This window comes from Ranitomeya imitator, chromosome 3 (assembly GCF_032444005.1).
Source record: "Ranitomeya imitator isolate aRanImi1 chromosome 3, aRanImi1.pri, whole genome shotgun sequence".
Taxonomy (NCBI): domain Eukaryota; kingdom Metazoa; phylum Chordata; class Amphibia; order Anura; family Dendrobatidae; genus Ranitomeya; species Ranitomeya imitator.
The window spans coordinates 627,050,285-627,068,619 of NC_091284.1; positions in this window are offsets into that span (position 1 = coordinate 627,050,285).

Genomic DNA, 18,335 nt, shown 5'->3' on the forward strand with positions numbered 1-18,335 from the left:
GTTTATTCTCAGAGAGGTAGGTCAAGCGTAGGGCCTCGTATAAGAGAGATGCCTTATCGTGGCTACGAGGTACACATAAAATTGGCCATTTTTATGCGCTAAAAGCTCTCATTTTTCATATTTTCAGTGCAGTAATGCAGTTCAAATTTTGTGTTTTCAAGTTTGCATGTTTTGGCGCTGCAGTGTGCTGCCCTATTTACTTAAATATATACGAGTTGGCGACTCTGGGTTCAGCACCTGTTCACACTGTGTCTATGTTTGGATGTGCAGATCAGGTTTTTTGAAATGTATTCTCTAGCCTTCTGATCGTGCACTCCCCGCCTCCTAGCTTCAGGTGTTTTAATTATAATAGGTCCAATACCCCTCCACAGTGAGAGAGAATTTGAGTCCAAGGAGAGGTTTCACATGTACCCATTCAGATGGAGACGTTTATTCTCAGAGAGGTAGGTCAAGCGTAGGGCCTCGTATAAGAGAGATGCCTTATCGTGGCTACGAGGTACACATAAAATTGGCCATTTTTATGCGCTAAAAGCTCTCATTTTTCATATTTTCAGTGCAGTAATGCAGTTCAAATTTTGTGTTTTCAAGTTTGCATGTTTTGGCGCTGCAGTGTGCTGCCCTATTTACTTAAATATATACGAGTTGGCGACTCTGGGTTCAGCACCTGTTCACACTGTGTCTATGTTTGGATGTGCAGATCAGGTTTTTTGAAATGTATTCTCTAGCCTTCTGATCGTGCACTCCCCGCCTCCTAGCTTCAGGTGTTTTAATTATAATAGGTCCAATACCCCTCCACAGTGAGAGAGAATTTGAGTCCAAGGAGAGGTTTCACATGTACCCATTCAGATGGAGACGTTTATTCTCAGAGAGGTAGGTCAAGCGTAGGGCCTCGTATAAGAGAGATGCCTTATCGTGGCTACGAGGTACACATAAAATTGGCCATTTTTATGCGCTAAAAGCTCTCATTTTTCATATTTTCAGTGCAGTAATGCAGTTCAAATTTTGTGTTTTCAAGTTTGCATGTTTTGGCGCTGCAGTGTGCTGCCCTATTTACTTAAATATATACGAGTTGGCGACTCTGGGTTCAGCACCTGTTCACACTGTGTCTATGTTTGGATGTGCAGATCAGGTTTTTTGAAATGTATTCTCTAGCCTTCTGATCGTGCACTCCCCGCCTCCTAGCTTCAGGTGTTTTAATTATAATAGGTCCAATACCCCTCCACAGTGAGAGAGAATTTGAGTCCAAGGAGAGGTTTCACATGTACCCATTCAGATGGAGACGTTTATTCTCAGAGAGGTAGGTCAAGCGTAGGGCCTCGTATAAGAGAGATGCCTTATCGTGGCTACGAGGTACACATAAAATTGGCCATTTTTATGCGCTAAAAGCTCTCATTTTTCATATTTTCAGTGCAGTAATGCAGTTCAAATTTTGTGTTTTCAAGTTTGCATGTTTTGGCGCTGCAGTGTGCTGCCCTATTTACTTAAATATATACGAGTTGGCGACTCTGGGTTCAGCACCTGTTCACACTGTGTCTATGTTTGGATGTGCAGATCAGGTTTTTTGAAATGTATTCTCTAGCCTTCTGATCGTGCACTCCCCGCCTCCTAGCTTCAGGTGTTTTAATTATAATAGGTCCAATACCCCTCCACAGTGAGAGAGAATTTGAGTCCAAGGAGAGGTTTCACATGTACCCATTCAGATGGAGACGTTTATTCTCAGAGAGGTAGGTCAAGCGTAGGGCCTCGTATAAGAGAGATGCCTTATCGTGGCTACGAGGTACACATAAAATTGGCCATTTTTATGCGCTAAAAGCTCTCATTTTTCATATTTTCAGTGCAGTAATGCAGTTCAAATTTTGTGTTTTCAAGTTTGCATGTTTTGGCGCTACAGTGTGCTGCCCTATTTACTTAAATATATACGAGTTGGCGACTCTGGGTTCAGCACCTGTTCACACTGTGTCTATGTTTGGATGTGCAGATCAGGTTTTTTGAAATGTATTCTCTAGCCTTCTGATCGTGCACTCCCCGCCTCCTAGCTTCAGGTGTTTTAATTATAATAGGTCCAATACCCCTCCACAGTGAGAGAGAATTTGAGTCCAAGGAGAGGTTTCACATGTACCCATTCAGATGGAGACGTTTATTCTCAGAGAGGTAGGTCAAGCGTAGGGCCTCGTATAAGAGAGATGCCTTATCGTGGCTACGAGGTACACATAAAATTGGCCATTTTTATGCGCTAAAAGCTCTCATTTTTCATATTTTCAGTGCAGTAATGCAGTTCAAATTTTGTGTTTTCAAGTTTGCATGTTTTGGCGCTGCAGTGTGCTGCCCTATTTACTTAAATATATACGAGTTGGCGACTCTGGGTTCAGCACCTGTTCACACTGTGTCTATGTTTGGATGTGCAGATCAGGTTTTTTGAAATGTAAGCCTAGTATAGATGTCAGTACCTCAGCTCATGTCCACTAAATAGGACTTTTTATCAACAGGTATATCACCAACTGGTATGTCAACGACCATTAATCTATAAATAATATGTAAATTGGTTACCTCATGTAATAGAGAAGAACATCAAGCATCACCTTTCTGAGCAGCATGCTCACAATGTTTGGAAGGCATGCGACATCATATTTTGGGCGCCTCTGGGATCGACAGGTACATTTCTATAGAGTGCATGAACGAATATTAGGCACTAAAATGCTTAGATGCTTGTTACTCGAACTGAACAATTCCTAATTCTCAGATGATCATGACTGCGGAGACCTGGGTGTCGTAACCAGTGCCTTCCCCCCTCCCATCAGTCCCGTAATGAAACACACACAGTCCTAGGTGGGTTGAACAGGTCGGTCACAGTTTATTAATTAAATAAGCAGAGAAAGGCAATTACATATCGTAATGAGCAGCTCACGCCGAGCTCCTGTCCGTGATCGACAGGGGAATTGGCCCAACGAGCGGTTACGACCTTTGCCCTCCTCCGCTTTTTCCGCTGTGACTTAATAAAGGTTACCAGGGTTAGTTTTAACAACATACGTATGTAAAACTTTTTTTTTTTTTTTTAAATATTACAACATAATTCACACATTTACATTATCCTGCGGGTGTTAGGGGTCGAGTTCCCGCTTCTGCACAGGGGGAATCTCGAGCCACCTCCGCTGCGGTCTCCCATTCTTGTCCAGCTGCAGTGGAGTCTGCTCAGCAAAGACGTCGGTCCCAGCGTCTTGCTCATTCTCACTCTGTTCTGAGAGTTACTGCTGCTTCTCCAGTCTCTGCCATTAAAGTCAGTGCTGGTCAGCAGCGAGCGGACTTCTCTGGGACTAAGTCCTTGTCTGCACGTACTGAGCATGTCCAGGGTAAGATCTCCCGTTGGAGATCGAGGGTCATGTGCTCAGGCTCTGCAGCACATTCCATTGGTCCTTTTGGCAGGTCTTGGAAGGGCAAAGGTACTGTAGCCACTTCCTGTGCTGCTGCTATATAAACTGCGCATGACCGCACGGCCATGCGCTAGTATTGTCTTACAATTGAATACGTGTGTTTGTTGTGAGTGCAAGTCATTCATTAAATACCCCTACCCTATTGTATGACTGTTCGCGTATGGTGTATGGCTGCTATCTAGCGCCCGACTAATCACTCAACGTGTCACACACGTATCAGCGTCTATTGCTGTGACCGCCAGTGCGGCGCCACGTGCCAGTAGTGCGCTTCCTGACCCACGTCTGGGTGCTTAGTGGTGCCTGCCAGCACGGCACAGTTCGCACTTCGGTGCTCTAATTATAAGAGTTGCCTAACACACCCTGTTGCGGTGTTGTGTCAGCAAGTGGTCTAATCGGACTTCAATCCTGTGTCTTGGGGTTGTGTTCGCTGACTCCTTGCTTGCACTCTTTAGTGCAGTATTGCGGACCTGTGGTTTTACCGGGTTCGCTTCCACCGCCATATTACGCTGCCATTTACTAGCAGCAGGTTTTTACCTGCACGGTGGACCCCGGACTGCGAACGCATCTATTACATCTTTCTTGGTGCGTTCCGCCAGTCCTAACAGAATACTAGCGCCAGGGTCTGGCTAGTAAATGGCAGACGATCAGCGTTTACAGCGGTACATCCAGCAGCTGGAGGGAAGGTTGGCGGCTCTAGAGCGTTCAACCTCAGCTGTGGATGTCACTGCTGTCGCTGTTCAGGCTGCAAGTGTAGCCGCAGCCAGTTTGTCCGCTGCCACCTCTGCCCCGACTTTATCCCGTCTCCCGCTTCCTGACAAGTTTGCTGGTGACAGTAAACAATGTCGCGGATTCGTAAGCCTGTGCTCCATACACCTTGAGCTCCTGGCGGCATGTTTCCCTACTGAATGGGCGAAATTGGGATTTATTTTATCTCTCTTGTCGGGCAGGGCGTTGGAGTGGGCAACGCCACTTTGGGAGCGTGATGACCGTGTGGTACAGAGTGCTCCGCTCTTTCTGGACGCTCTGAAGCAGGTCTTTTTGGGACCCCGTATTACACACGATACCACGCTCCAGTTATTGACAATCACTCAGGGTTCGTCCGTGGTCAGTCAGTTTGCCATCCAGTTCCGGACTCTAGCCTCGGAGTTAGAGTGGTCGGATAAAGTTCTAATTCCGGTGTTCTGGAGGGGACTGGCAGACCACGTGAAGGACGCCTTAGCCACCAGGGAGATACCCGCCACACTGGAGGAGCTTATTTCTCTATCTACCCGCATCGACCTCCGTTTTCACGAACGAAGGTTAGAGCAGACCCAGTGTAGGCAGAGGTTTAAACTGGCTGCCACCTTCGCCAGACCTCTTGAATCTTCCGTTTTGGCGTCCGACTCCCATGAGCCCATGGAGGTTTCTCGAGCGGGACCTAAGTCTCAGGCCGCTCGAGTACCCATGGTTTGTAAAAATTGTCACCAACGAGGACATTACACTAATAAATGTCCACGGCGGTCGGGAAAACGATCGCGTCTAGTAACCTTAGGGGGAGGTTCACTAGACACAGTGGCTTTTTCCTCCAAACTGTCCTTTAAAGGGACAATCCTGTTTGACTCATCCACTCTACCAGTCGAGCTTTGTGTGGATTCAGGAGCAGAGGGAAATTTCATGTCCTCTGCGCCACGCTGTACCACTTGTTATGCTCGCCAAACCTGTAACTGTTAGAGTTGTGAATGGGTCGACACTTCCCCAACAAATCACACACCAGACTGTTCCATTCTCGTTGTCCATGTCCCCTTCCCACCAGGAGATTATTTCCCTTCTAGTCCTACCCGAGGGAATGGATGAGATTTTACTGGGAATACCCTGGCTCCGTTACCACTCCCCACATATTAAGTGGTCCTCTGGGAGAATATTGGGTTGGAGTAAGTCTTGTATGGGCAGGTGTGTGAGTGAGTGTGTACAGGTCTCTACTACCGAGGTACGAGCAGACCTTTCATCTCTTCCAAGGTACTATTGGTGCTATGCAGATGTATTCTCTAAAAAGGCAGCAGAGACTCTACCGCCTCATCGCCCCTATGACTGTCCTATTGACCTCTTGCCTGGAGCTGAACCTCCTCGGGGAAGGGTATATCCCCTCTCTCTCCCTGAGACAGAGGCTATGTCTCAATACATCCAGGAGAATTTGGCAAGAGGATTCATTAGGAAGTCAGTGTCTCCTGCAGGGGCGGGATTCTTCTTCGTACAGAAGAAGAACGGGGAATTACGTCCTTGCATTGATTACAGGGGTCTCAATGCTATCACCATTAAAAATAAGTTCCCGTTGCCCCTGATATCGGAGCTCTTTGACAGGCTAAGGGGAGCAAAGATATTCACCAAACTAGATCTGCGGGGTGCCTACAACTTAATTCGCATCCGTGAGGGGGACAAATGGAAAACGGCTTTCAATACCAGGGATGGGCACTATGAGTACCTGGTGATGCCCTTCGGGCTCTGTAATGCCCCAGCCGTTTTTCAGGACTTTGTCAACGATATCTTCCGGGATATGCTTTCCACCTCGGTTGTAGTCTATCTGGATGATATTCTCATCTTCTCTCCAGATATTGACTCCCACCGGAGAGATGTTGGCAGAGTCTTCGAACTCTTACGGGCGAATTCCTTATATGCAAAGTTGGAGAAGTGTGTGTTTGAACAGGAGTCCTTGCCTTTCCTGGGCTATATCATCTCGGCCCAGGGATTGGCTATGGATCCTGCCAAACTACAAGCAGTGATGGACTGGCAGGAACCCCATTCTCTTAAAGCGGTGCAGCGCTTTATGGGGTTCATAAATTACTATCGCCAGTTCATTCCCCACTTCTCAACTTTGGTAGCTCCCTTGGTATCCCTCACCAAGAAGGGAGCGAATCCTAAATCGTGGTCCGAAGGGGTCTCCAAGGCCTTCTCTTCTATAAAGTCCCATTTTGCCAGTGCTCCTATCTTACATCGTCCCGATGTGGGTAAGCCATTCCTTTTGGAAGTGGATGCCTCATCCGTTGGTGCTGGAGCAGTCCTCTATCAAAAGGATGCTCAGGGTCGGAAGCACCCATGCTTCTTTTTCTCAAAGACCTTCACACCAGCGGAGAGAAATTACTCCATCGGGGATAGAGAGTTGCTGGCAATGAAGTTGGCCTTTTCGGAGTGGAGACATCTCTTGGAGGGTGCTCGGTTCCCATTCCAAGTTTTCACGGATCACAAGAATTTGGTCTATTTACAAACAGCCCAGCGGCTGAATTCTCGTCAGGCCAGATGGTCCTTGTTTTTCTCCCGGTTCCACTTTACCCTACATTATCTCGCCGGGGAGAAGAACATTCGTGCTGACGCTCTCTCTCGCTCCTTCGTGTCAGCTGAGGCGGAGGAGGACGAGCCTCGGCTCATTGTCCCTTCGGAGAGTCTGAGAACTGTAGCTCCGGTTTCGCTGGAGTCTGTGTCCCCGGGCAAGACTTTTGTTCCCATCAATTTGCGTCCGGAGGTTCTCGCTTGGGCTCATTCATCCAGAGTGGGTGGACACTTTGGGGCAAAAAGGACATCTGAGCTACTGGCGAGGACGTACTGGTGGCCACATATGGTTCGTGACATCGGAGACTATGTTCAGGCATGTGTCTCTTGTGCCAAGAATAAGTCTTCCCGACAACGGCCAGCTGGTTTGTTATACCCTCTGTCGGTGGCAGACAGGCCCTGGGAGATGGTCGGGATGGATTTTGTTGTGGGTCTGCCCAAGTCTCGTGGCTGTACCTTTATTTGGGTAATCACCGACCATTTTTCTAAAATGGTGCATTTGGTGCCGCTTCCCCGGTTACCTTCTGCACGGGCCTTGGCAGCGTTGTTTGTCAAACACATCTTTCGTCTTCACGGTATGCCAGACAAAATTGTCAGTGACCGAGGTCCCCAGTTTGCGTCTCGGTTCTGGAGAGAGCTTTGTCGTCTTCTCAGTATCGAGTTGAATCTCTCTTCGGCTTATCATCCCGAGACGAATGGGTTGGTAGAGAGAGCCAACCAGACCTTGGTCACATATCTGCGACATTTTGTTTCGGCTAAGCAGGATGACTGGGCATCTTTGCTACCGTGGGCGGAGTTTGCTCTTAACAATGCCGTCGCTGATTCCACTGGAAAGACTCCATTCCTCCTTAACTATGGTCAGCATCCGCGGGTTCCTGTGCCCATGCCCGTGTCTTCCGCTGATTCCAGGGTGGCAGACTGGGCTGTGGAGGCACGGGACATTTGGGATCGCACTCAGGATGCCATTCAGGCTTCCAAGGAGAGAATGAGGTCCTCCGCCGACGCACATCGGCGCCCCGCTCCAACCTTTGCTCCTGGCGACTTAGTGTGGCTCTCCGCCCGTAACATCAGGCTGCGAGTTGAGTCTACCAAGTTTGCACCTCGCTACTTAGGTCCTTTTAAGGTCCTCGAACAGGTTAATCCTGTGGTTTACCGTCTGGCCCTTCCTCCATGCCTAGGTATCACCGACACCTTTCACGTGTCCCTCCTTAAGCCCGTCTACATGTCCCGGTTTTCTGAGTCATCTACTGGGACGTCGGGTTCGTCTACGGACGATTACGAGGTGAACGCTATCTTGGGGTTCAAGGTGGTTCGTGGCAAAAAATTTTATTTGGTGGATTGGAGGGGTTACGGTCCTGGGGATAGATCCTGGGAGCCTGCTGAGCACATTCAGGCTCCGCAGCTCATTGCTGCCTTCGAACGTAGCGAGGCCCAAGGAGGGGGGGGGTAATGTTAGGGGTCGAGTTCCCGCTTCTGCACAGGGGGAATCTCGAGCCACCTCCGCTGCGGTCTCCCATTCTTGTCCAGCCGCAGTGGAGTCTGCTCCGCAAAGACGTCGGTCCCAGCGTCTTGCTCATTCTCACTCTGTTCTGAGAGTTACTGCTGCTTCTCCAGTCTCTGCCATTAAAGTCAGTGCTGGTCAGCAGCGAGCGGACTTCTCTGGGACTAAGTCCTTGTCTGCACGTACTGAGCATGTCCAGGGTAAGAGCTCCCGTTGGAGATCGAGGGTCATGTGCTCAGGCTCTGCAGCACATTCCATTGGTCCTTTTGGCAGGTCTTGGAAGGGCAAAGGTACTGTAGCCACTTCCTGTGCTGCTGCTATATAAACTGCGCATGACCGCACGGCCATGCGCTAGTATTGTCTTACAATTGAATATGTGTGTTTGTTGTGAGTGCAAGTCATTCATTAAATACCCCTACCCTATTCTATGACTGTTCGCGTATGGTGTATGGCTGCTATCTAGCGCCCGACTAATCACTCAACGTGTCACACACGTATCAGTGTCTATTGCTGTGACCGCCAGTGCGGCGCCACGCGCCAGTAGTGCGCTATCTGACCCACGTCTGGGTGCTTAGTGGTGCCTGCCAGCACGGCACAGTTCGCACTTCGGTGCTCTAATTATAAGAGTTGCCTAACACACCCTGTTGCGGTGCTGTGTCAGCAAGTGGTCTAATCGGATTTCAATCCTGTGTCTTGGGGTTGTGTTCGCTGACTCCTTGCTTGCACTCTTTAGTGCGGTATTGCGGACCTGTGGTTTTACCGGGTTCGCTTCCACCACCATATTACGCTGCCATTTACTAGCAGCAGGTTTTTACCTGCACGGTGGACCCCGGACTGCGAACGCATCTATTACATCTTTCTTGTTGCATTCCGCCAGTCCTAACAGCGGGTTATTTTCATCATTAGCCTTTAACAGGGAGGGTGGGTGGGACAAAAACTTCCAGGTGTCCGCCGAGAGTGAAAGAGAAAGTTCCCGGCTGGACACCTGGATTTAACCCCTGTAGGAGTGGCCGTAGGACCCCTCCCCTCTAGTGCCCACTGGCCGGCTTGGGGTCTTCCAATTAGTGCATCACTAAGGGGGGAGTGATGCTAGGGGGGAACTGGCACAGACATCCTATACGTGCAGCTCTCTGTGTGCTCCCCAGTCAGAGACGCGCACCTTATTCAGTACCGCGTCTGCCATTCAAGTAATAAGTACAATGGGAGTCAGAGGGACGTCTGAGCATTTATCCCACAGATCCTACAAGGCAGTCTGGGGGCAGTGAAAATGTTGACATGGTTGGAAAAGGTGCTGAATGGAAGGAGAACAGCATGGGGGAGAACCCTGGAAGCATCTCTGACTTCCAGATCGTGATATTGTGTAAAACATGCCTCTCTGTAAGAAAAAGGTGGCTGTGATTGAGTCTATTGAGATTCCAGGTTGGGAAAAGGCTCCCTATCATAATTTGGCAACCAAGTGGTCGCACAGTGCTGGTTTGGGTGAAGCATGGGACAAATGTTTTAAAGATAATGAACCTGTTTAGGTGGTTGCATGCTTACAGAAATTGAAAATGGAGAAAGGTAAAGAGTTGGTCGCTGTTGGTAGGCATGGATGGATATTGTTGTCTGCATATAGAAAACAGCATGAGCAAAGAATATGTATGTTAACAAACGACCAGGAATTGGAAAAATAGTTGTGTGAGGCACAGAATGTACTGGTTATAGCACAACGTCAGAATAAGTTATTAATGGACAGATGTGATGGATATCAGCATGTTGCAGAAAAAGGCTACAGTATGTGTAGTAGAGTATAAGTATAGAAGGAAGCAAGGGAAGATGAATGAAAATAAAGTAGCTCTGGCTATGGGGATAAAGTGGAACCCAGATCAGTGGGATGGTGATATTTGGAACTCAAATGACTCTGAAAACATCACTGATCTTGAGTCTGAGGATTAATAAATCCATGGTAAATGGGAAAATAGTCCTCCTCTTGACCCAGTGAAAACAGTGATGTGCCTAAACAGTGGAAACCCCCACAAGTGGCACCATTTTTTAAACTAGACCCTTTAATGAACTTATCTAGAAGTGTAGTGAGCACTTTCAACCCCCAAGTGCTTCACAGAAATTCATAACGTAGAGCCGTGAAACTAAAAAATCCTTTTTTTTCCTCAAAAATGATTTTTTTGGCCAGCAATTTTTTATTTTCTCATTGGTAGCAGGAGAAATTGGACCCCAAAATTTGTACACCAGTTTGTCCTGAATACACTGATACCACATATGTGGGGGGACCACTGTTTGAGCACACATCGGGGCTCGGAAGGGAAGTAGTGACGTTTTAAAATGCAGACTTTGATGGAATGGTTTGCAGGCATCATGTTGCATTTGCAGAGCTCCTGATGTACCTAAACAGTAGAAACCCCCACAGTTAACCCCATTTTGGAAACTAGACCCCCCCAAAGAGCTTATCTAGATGTGTGGTGAGCACTATGAACCCCCAACTGCTTCACAGAAGTTTATAATGTAGAGTCATGAAAATAAAAAATCATATTTTTACACAAAAATGATCTTTTCACCCCCAAATTTTTACTTTCACAAGGGTAATAGGAAAAATTGCACCCCAAAATTTATTGTGCAATTTATCCTGAGTACACTGATGCCCCATATGTGGGGGGACCATTGTTTGAGCGCATGGCAGAGCTCAGAAGGGAAGGAGCGCCGTTTTGGAATGCAGACTTCGGTAGAATGGTCTGCGGGTGATATGTTACGTTTGCAGAACCACTGATGTACCTAAACAGTAGAAACCCCCAATAAGTGACCCCATTTTGGAAACTAGAACCCCCAAAGAACTTATCTAGATGGTGGTGAGCACTTTGAATGCCCAAGTGCTTCACAGAAGTTTATAATGCAGGGTCATGGAAATAAAAAAAAAATTACCACAAAAATTATTTTTTTAGCCCCAAATTTTTTTTATTTTTCCAAGGGTAACAGAAGAATTTGGGCCCCAACATATATTGTCCAATTTGTCCTGAGTATGCTGATACCCCATATGTGGAGTGACCACTGTTTGGGCACACATCACGGCTCGGAAGGTAAATAGTGACATTTTAAAATGCAGACTTTGATGTTACATTTTCAGAGCCCCTGATGTACCTAAACAGTAGAAAGCCCCCCACAAGTGAACCTATTTTGGAAACTAGACCCCCCAAGAAAGTTATTTAGATATGTGGTCAGCATTTTGAATGCCCAAGTGCTTCACAGAAGTTTGATGCAGAGCTGTGAAAATATAAAATTATTTTTTTCCAACAAAAATGATTTTTTAGCCCCCAATAATTTTTATTTTCACAAGGGCAACAGAAGAAACTGGATCCCAAAAGGCGTTGTCCTATTAGTCCTGAGTACACTGATGCCCCATATGTGGGAGTAAACCATTGTTTGGGTGCACGGCAGAGCTCAGAAGGGAGGAAGCACCATTTGACTTTTTGAGCTCAAAATTGGCTGTCGCATTTGGAGACTCCCTGATGTACCTAAACAGTGGAAACCCCCAATTCTAACTCCAACCCTTACCCCAACACACCCCTAACCCTAATCCCAAACCGATCCATAATCCTAATCACAACCCAATCCATAACCTTAACCACAACACTAACCCCAAAACACCTCTAACCCTAATCCCAACCCTAACCATAACCCTAATCAAAACCCTAAGCCCAGCACACTCTAATCATAATCTCAACCCTAACCTCAAACCTAACCCTAATCCCAACCCTAACCTTCACCCTAATCCCAAACCTAACCCTAATCTCAAACGTAACCCTGATGCCAACCCTAACCCTTATACCAACGCTAACCCTAATCCAAGCCATAATCCCAACCCTAACCCTAATACCAACTCTAACCCTAACTTTAGCCCCAAATCTAGCCCCAACTTTAGCCCCAACCCTAATCCTAACTTTTAGCGCCAACCCTAGCCCTAACTTTAGCCCCAACCCTAACCCTAGCCCTAACTCTAGCCCTAACCCTAACCCTAACTTTAGCACCAACCCTAACTCTAGCCCTAACCCTAACTTTAGCCCCAACCCTAACCCTATTTGGAAAATGGAAATACATACTTTTTTATTTTATTGTTTTTTCCTAACTAAGGGGGTGAAAAAGGGGGGTTATTTATTATTTTTTCTATTTTCCTGGAAGAAGATAGCGGCGCCCATCGGGAGCCACAAGGGGCACCGAGAGACATGAGTAAGTTTTGGGGGCCATCAGGGACCCCATTTCTCTGTCGTCTGTTGTGTGATCACATCGGTGGACAGAGAAATTAAATGGGAAATCGTGTTTTGGGGTTTTTTTGCGGCCGCCAGTAAACGGTTAATTACCAGCGATTGCAACCTGGGGGCGGTAAAAACTGACCTGAATCATGTTCTCTGGGATCTCGGCTACCCCGGCAACTGAGACCCCAGAGAAAATCCGATTTTGGGGGATGCTATACACTTTTCCACAGCGTGGCTAATTAACAGTGCTGTGGTTTAAGCACTCTTAACTGCCGCTGTTAAAAGGCGTATTGGCAGTCGTTAAGGTGTTAATAAAGGATGGCGTCCACAGGGATAAAATAGACGGATTGATACTAATGATGTGTGGAAATTGTATCAAAAGAGTGGACTTAATTAAAAGTGTGGTGTGTCACATAATAAAAAGGTTACAGTAAAAGATTCTGAATCTCCACAGCAGGGGTGAGACAAGACATGGAGAGAGAGAGGGCCCACTTCCTCTTCGTCTTCTTTTTTGTCAAGGCCCACAGTACCAGGGTTTGAGGATCTTTATACTGGGGTCAAATCCTTGATACAGGAATTCAAAGCCCAATTGAAGGGGCAATAATTTTCTCCTACCAAGATGTCTTCATCTGAAATTGAGAATCAATGGATAGATGCCCCCACATAGATTTGGTTATTAACTGGAAAAATAAAGACAGGCAGTATGATAAAGCTTTAGTAGATACAAGGGTGGAAGCCAGTTTGATTTATGGAAATCCTGTAGTGTGGGGAAAAAAGTTGTTGCAAGATATCTGGGCAATTGTCCAAAGAATAAAAGTGACTATGTTTAATGTTTATGATGATTGTGCTTCAAGTACACTAGAAAGATTTTTCAACTCATTAGTAGATGACCATATGAAAATATAAGTAGCTGAATCCAGTAAAAAGATTGACACCACTGAGGGACTGCTCAGATTTACTCAGTGGGTACACCAGAAATATGGACACCTGGGAGAAAAAGTAACTTACCAATGGGCACAGACCAGAGGAATGCCCATCAGGTTTGATTTGATAAAGGATTTGGATCATCACATCCTATAAATGATGGTATAAAAATCTGGAGGACAAAGGTCCTCCAGAACCTGATGAAGTAATTGCTCACGGAGCAGAAAATGTGCTGATAGTTATGAAACCCGGGCAAGAGAAGTAGGAACACTTCCCAACTGACAGGTGTTATCTCAGAGAATAATATATACAGTATATATTTTTTTTTTCCTGTAGATCAAAATCTGTAAATGGTGCATCATTGCAGCCACCATGTGCATGGTCCTTTCAAGTTCTGCCACTACCCAAGAGATCTTCAGATCAAAAACTGAGAAATCAACCATGGAAAATGGGGCTTTATGAAAAACCAAACAGAATCTATGGTTTTACTTGGCTCAGCTGATGAACGCTAGCCATTTTTTTATGACAAAGACTACTACTGCTAACAATATTTTAGAAACTTGCCTGCTGGCGGTACCAACCCCTTTACAGTTATGGACAAATCTGATAGAGGTACAATACCTACTCAAGATGAAGACACAAAAGAAGAATATGTGGCTGAAAACTTCACATACAATAGTAATTTCTGCTATACTTTGTGCATGCATTGCTTTGTGTTGTTGTATACAGTGTACACTTCCATTATTATTCTTTTGTCAATTATCTGCTAAAACCACCCCCTTAGAACATGGTACCTAGTCTAAATAATGTATGGCTCAAAGGGTGGAGTGTAATGTGAAAATAAAAATGGCTATTTTGAGTCCATATTGAAATATGCAGAATGCATTCAGGCAATTGCAAAGCAGCATTGTTGGTCATACACTTACAGACGGACAAGGCTAAGGGTACCGTCACACTATACGATTTACCAACGATCACGACCAGCGATACGACCTGGCCATGATCGTTGGTAAGTCGTAGTGTGGTCGCTGGAGAGCTGTCACACAGACAGCTCTCCAGCGACCAACGATGCCGAGGTCCCTGGGTAACCAGGGTAAACATCGGGTTACTAAGCGCGGTGGGTGAAGGATCAGTTAAGGGTACCGTCACACTAAGCGACGCTGCAGCGATACCGACAACAATGTCGATCGCTGCAGCGTCGCTGTTTGGTCGCTGGAGAGCTGTCACACAGACAGCTCTCCAGCGACCAACGATCCCGAGGTCCCCGGTAACCAGGGCAAACAGTACATACTTACATTCCGGTGTCTGTCCCTTGCCGTCTGCTTCCCGCATTCACTGACTGCCGGCCGTAAAGTGAAAGCACAGCACAGCGGTGACGTCACCGCTGTGCTCTGCTTTCACTTTACGGCCGGCAGTCAGTCAGTGCGAGAAGCAGACGGCAAGGGACCTGACGGACACCGGAATGTAAGTATGTACTGTTTTTTTTTACATTTACGCTGGTAACCAGGGTAAACATCGGGTTACTAAGCGCGGCCCTGCGCTTAGTAACCCGATGTTTACCCTGGTTACAAGCGAACGCATCGCTAGATCGGTGTCACACACACCGATCCAGCGATGACAGCGGGAGATCCAGCGACGAAAGAATGTTCCAAACGATCTGCTACGACGTATGATTCTCAGCAGGATCCCTGATCGCTGCTGCGTGTCAGACACAGCGATATCATATGGATATCGCTGGAACGTCACGAATTGTACCATCGTAGCGACAAAAAAGCCACTGTGTGACGGTACCCTAACAGTGACACAATCTTGAGAACTGTTTACTTATTGTGTGAAAGACTTTGCCTCACAAACAGAACATATTTCTCTACATTTGTTGTTTGTTTTTGTAAAACATGAAGGTTTATTTAACCTCTGACTGTGGTGGTTTTATCTAATCTTTGTAGGCTTTTCTCATTGTTTGATGTTCGCTTGGTATCTCGGTTTCATCTTATGTTGAAAGCTGTCCACTGGAAGGACATGGTGAAATCAGAGTTCTACAGTGTTAATCACTATATAAGGCCAGAGAAACATGAGTAAGAGAGAAGCAAAACTTGAGTACCTGTACATGTATACAGTTTTGTGATACCTGCATAAGTGCGAACGCCTGTGCAGTGTTGTGAATTTCCCATGGGTTCACTGTCTTGCTGCATGCCTCTCTGATATTCCAGATGGATTATGTTTAAAAGCCTCTTGGTGATGGATGATGTGAGTATATGTAGCTAATCTTTATATGTATTTATTCATTATATGTACTTAATATTTATATGTACTTAACCTTTGTATCTTAAAATATCCAAAAGTGTACACAATCATTTAATCATGCCATTCTATTAATTTTGTACTTTAAAATAAAATTGTGTTATATCGCAAGTAGTAGCCTTCTTTAAGCCGTTTCCGAACCTTAGTGTTAAAAACTTAGCAAAACTTGGCAATACATGGCCTCCTATTCCAGTAAATGGTGTCTGGGTACTGTACTGGTACCTAAATACAAACTATTTTTAACTGTTCGGCCAATCTCGCCGGATCCAAACTTCCAGGGGTTCACCCATCTCTAATCCTGTGTTTAGTGTGTGACTGGTGTGCGTGTCTTCTGTCTGGTTTGTGACTGGTGTGTGTGTGTGACTAGTGTGTGTGTCATGTGTCTAGTATGTGATTTGTGTGTATGTGTCTAGTGTGTAACTGGTGTGTATGTATCTTGTGTCTAGAGTGTGATGGGTGTGTATGCATCCTTTGACTGGTGTGTATGTATCCTGTGTCTACCGTGTGACTAGTGTGTATGTATCCTGTGTCTAGCATGTGACAGGTGTGTATATGTCCTGTGTCTAACACGTGACTGTGTGTATGTAACCTGTGTCTAACGTGTGATTGGTGTGTACGTGTCCTGTGTCTAACGTGTGACTGATGTGTATGTATTCTGTGTCTAGCATGTGACTTGTGGGTATGTATCCTGTGTCTAGCATGTGACTGGTGTGTATATGTCCTGTGTCTAGCGTGTGCATGTGGCGCATGTCTAATTGATACAATCTTCCTGTGCTTATAGTATATCATTGTTCTCTTCAGCACTTCACTTGTTTACACAAAAATATCTGCTGCTGATAAGGATGTTCTTAAATCAAGCATAAAAATCATTGCACCAAACAAATGAGCATTTTGCTGGTTTGTCAGGTGATTGTTTGGAAAAAAATTCCCTGATCAGCATGAAAAGATGGAAGTTAAGGGAAGACTCTGCAGCTAGTACCCTATAGAATGGTGGGCCACTAGAATGATTTTCTCTGGTGGGCCCAAACTCCTCCAGTCCGACGCTGAATACATCATCCAAATGTTATGAACAAAGTGTAGTTGTGGTTGGAGATGAGCGAATATTTCAATGTTCGGTTCAGATTATGATCGCCGAATTTGAAATATTTGTCAATTAATTTATCGAATATTCACTGAATGCCATTACAGTCAATGGGAGGCAAACAAACGCATGCACAACACCTTGTAACTTCTCCAAATATGGCCAAAACACATCAAATGAGGGACAGATACCAGGAAAGTGGCCTCAATTCACCCACAGTACAAACAGTAGCATGGCACTGCAGTAATCAGCCAGGCATGATGTATCAGGGTCTGGGACAGCATTTACATCTTTCAATTGAATGTCACAGTAAGACAAGGTGGGTGAGGGATCAGTTAAGGGTACCGTCACACTAAGCGACGCTGCAGCGATACCGACAACAATGTCGATCGCTGCAACGTCGCTGTTTGGTCGCTGGAGAGCTGTCACACAGACAGCTCTCCAGCGACCAACGATCCCGAGGTCCCCGGTAACCAGGGTAAACATCGGTTACTAAGCGCAGTGATTTAAGTGATTTCCGGCTGGCCGGCGCTGATACAGGATGCAGGAGGAGTGCAGAGAAGCAGAGCGCCGGGGACAGACAGCTGAAGGTAAGTATGTAGTGTTTGTTTTTTTAACGTTTACGCTGGTAACCAGGGTAAACATCGGGTTACTAAGCGTGACCCTGCGCTTAGTAACCCGATGTTTACCCTGGTTACCAGTGAAGACATCGCTGGATCGGCGTCACACACGCCGATCCAGCGATGTCAGCGGGAGATTCAGGGACGAAATAAAGTTCTGGACTTTCCTCAGCAACCAATGATCTCCCAGCAAAGGCCTAATCGTTGGTCGCTGTCACACATAACGATTTCCTTAACGATATCGTTGCTACGTCACAAAAAGCAACGATATCGTTAACGATATAGTTATGTGTGACGGTACCTTAAGGCTTCCTTTTCTGGGAGCCCTGATACCACATGAAACACCTCTACCTGCTATCATGCTGAGCCACACTCAGTAGGCACAAAAATCAGTTTTGTAGACTACCATTGTCAGAAAAATGTATGGATAGTAACATGGGTAGTTGAGTCCAAGGAATTGGATGCCTGATGGTCTCGGTGGACTACTGCTACAGGCAACACGCATGAAGGAGACCCAAACAGGAGTCTACACATTTTCAAAAAGTACTGCCAGACATTACCAAAATGGCATCAATTTCATTACAGTAGAAATAGTATAATAGGTACCGACAGGTCTTCCATTACGCCCAATCCAGCAGGTGGACAGTCAACCAGGAGTATTCACATTTACACATATGAGGAATATGGAATGGTCTGCGAGTGTCATGTTTGTTAAATATTAATTATTACTGTAATTGAATTATTCTCAATTCTGTACTGAGCACATTACTTCTTGCTGACACTATCAAAAGGTATTTCTGTGTATGTAGCTCAGAGTATAAGTTAACACCATATACAGAGGACACGTGGTCTGTAGGAAATGTATATAAACGTCTCTTAGGAGGGTGTGGGGGCCTTTTGTCACGTGGGACTGTCACCCCTGCCTTCACCATGGACGTC